Consider the following 2,811-nt stretch of genomic DNA (forward strand, 5'->3'; position numbering starts at 1 on the left):
TGGAAATAGGAACAAAACTAGGCTCTTTCAAACTTAGGGGTAAATGGGTACAGTCTTATGATATGATGAAGAGAGTTCAGTTCAGTTCGAGATAGTTGAGTAACATTGAAGAGAGAGAGGTGAGCTGATGCCATCGATCTTCCCGTTGTCTTCCGAAATCCTGTTGTGGTCACTGACTATGACCATGATACGTACGACCGTTCTTCAGTGGTGGAATTATCACCCAGGCGAGGGTGGACACACAAGTAATTCCCCACCGGTCGAACCTTTTCACACTGTGAGCCACTGATCGATTTCCCCGAATCGATCCTCCGAAACCCCACTTTCATGTGGGTGCAACAAAGCTCATTCAGTGTCCGCACTGTGTGTCTTGGTGTGTCTGTCTGTATAACAGCGGACCTGGCTTTTATCTCTCCATGTTGGACACCAGCTGTCCATCAAACTGCTCCGCCCTACTCTCTCTGCAGGATCTTCAACAAGTGGGTAAGTGACCTCGGGGAAAGGTAAACACGTTGGCAGAGAAACCATAACATCAATCTTCCGAGCAGTTTCTGTCTCTCTCTCTCTCTCTCTCTCTCATTACGCTGGACTCCTCCCTCTCACTCTCCTAATAGTAGCACAGTTCATAGGGTCTATTCTGAAACCCGTCTCAAACTAGGTTTTCCCCTGATAATGTTATTTGCTTATTTTTATTGTTTGCATAATTTGTTTTCTTTTATGCTCATTGGGTGTTTGACGGTCTTTGCTGCTTCATGGGTTCTATTGTGTTTCTTTGTTTTGTGGCTTCCTGCATGGTGATGAATCTCAAGGTTCTATATAATATACATTGATAATACATCTACTTTGAACTATAAATAATTTACTAAAAATTAAAAATCAAAATTGTGAGGTTGAGGAAATATTCATCCCCTTACGCTAACTTTCCACAGGTGCAATATTACTTTACCAGCTCAACCAATCTGTTGATGTAGAAAACTGGAGGATCACCTGTTTTCAATGAATTCTTAAGAATAAATAACACCCACTCCCGTCAGGTCCAACAGTATGGTAGATTTTCATTAGACCAAACAAAAATGAAGCCAAAGGACATTCAACAGGAGTCAGGCAACTGATAATAGAGAAGGACAAACCTGGGGAAGGGGACAATACCATCTTAAGGGCACTGAACATACCCCTGGGCTCAGTGCAGTCTACTGTGAAAAAAGTGGAAACAATATGAAACCACAGCCACATTGCCTAGGTCAGGCCATCTCTCTAAACTTAAGTGCCAGAGAAGATTGGCACTTCTAAAAGAGGCTACTGTGATGCCAACAGTCACTCTGAGTGAGCTGCACAAGTCAGTGGCTCTAACTTGAAATCAAGTTCATGGCTCCAAAATTTCTAAAGTCTTGCACAAAAAAAAATTATGGAAGAGTGGCAAGGAAGAAACCCTAGCTAAACTAAAAAAGCATATCTTTGCCCAACTTTGCAAAACATCACATAAAGGAAACTGTAAAATTGTGGAAGAAGGTCCTGACTTCTAAAGAGACCAAAGTGGAACTTTTTGGTCTTAACACTACGGGGTACATGTGGCATAACTTTAATATTACTTATCAGCCAGGTAACAACATCCCTACTGTAAAGTATGCTATGGGGATTCTTTTCCGCAGCTGGGACTGGAAATCTAGTCAGGATTGATAGAAAAATGATTGATGCTAAATACACAGAGATCCTAGATTAAAAAACCTACAAGTCTTTGCCAGAAAGCTTAAACTGGGGAGGAAGTTCATCTTTCAGCAGAACAATGACCCAAAGCGCACTGCCAGAACAACCATGGAGTGGCTTCAAATGAAGAAAATTGATGTCCTTGTGTGGCCCACTTGGAGTCCTGACCTTAATCTGATTGAGTATCTCCAGCAAGACCTCAAGATTGCTGTCCATTGCCACTCCCCGACTAACTTTGCAAAGCTCAACCGATTTTGCAAGGAAGAATGGGCAAATGTTGCTCTATCACGTTGTGCAAAGCTAATCAAAATGTACACAAAATGACTACTGGCTGAAATAGCTGCAAGGGGCAGTCCAACTAAGCACTGAGCATAGGGTGATGAATCCTTCTGAACTGCTGACATTTCAGTTTCTACTTTTTTTTTGTGCTTTCCAATGTTCCGTTCTTTGGGCTCTACTGTGAAAAAGGAGCATGTGATTCACAAAAAAAAATCGCAGTTAAATTGATCGAAATCCCTGGTTGTTATACTCATTTATGTGAATAAAGGGTTGGTGGCTGCATAAGCTTTGTGAAATATCTCATTCCTCCCCCAAGCTCTCCTTTTAGTTCAGAAGCCCGCTGCATGGAATGTTCATTGGTTTGTCTTTCCACAGATACTGCCCAACTATCTGAGTCCTTCCAGCACTTCTGTGATTGTTTCATGGTAAGCCTGAGATGGGAGTCACAGGAAAATGGAGGAAAGTCCTCCTGGAGCATTTAAGAACTGTTCAAGCTTGCAATCATTAAAGTTGAAAAGAAGTGAGTGTGGAATCACAAAAAAGTAGGTGCCATGGATAGCATTAAGCACAGATTGCAGGATATGCCTGGAAACAATGAATAGCTGAAACACGTCACTTTTAATGCATACATCTATCAGGTATATTAACTCAATTTTACTCTCCATAGATGCTAGCTGATTGGTTGAGTATCTTCGGTATTTTGTTTTTATTTCTGAATCATCCTTGTTGATAGCTGGGCAAAATTAATTTGTCAAGATTTAACTACATGTGAAAAGAGTAGCAAGTGCTTATTGTTCTTGTGTTATCAAATAATTGAATAAAACAGCA

This window comes from Hypanus sabinus, chromosome 5 (assembly GCF_030144855.1).
Source record: "Hypanus sabinus isolate sHypSab1 chromosome 5, sHypSab1.hap1, whole genome shotgun sequence".
NCBI classification, from domain to species: Eukaryota; Metazoa; Chordata; class Chondrichthyes; order Myliobatiformes; family Dasyatidae; genus Hypanus; species Hypanus sabinus.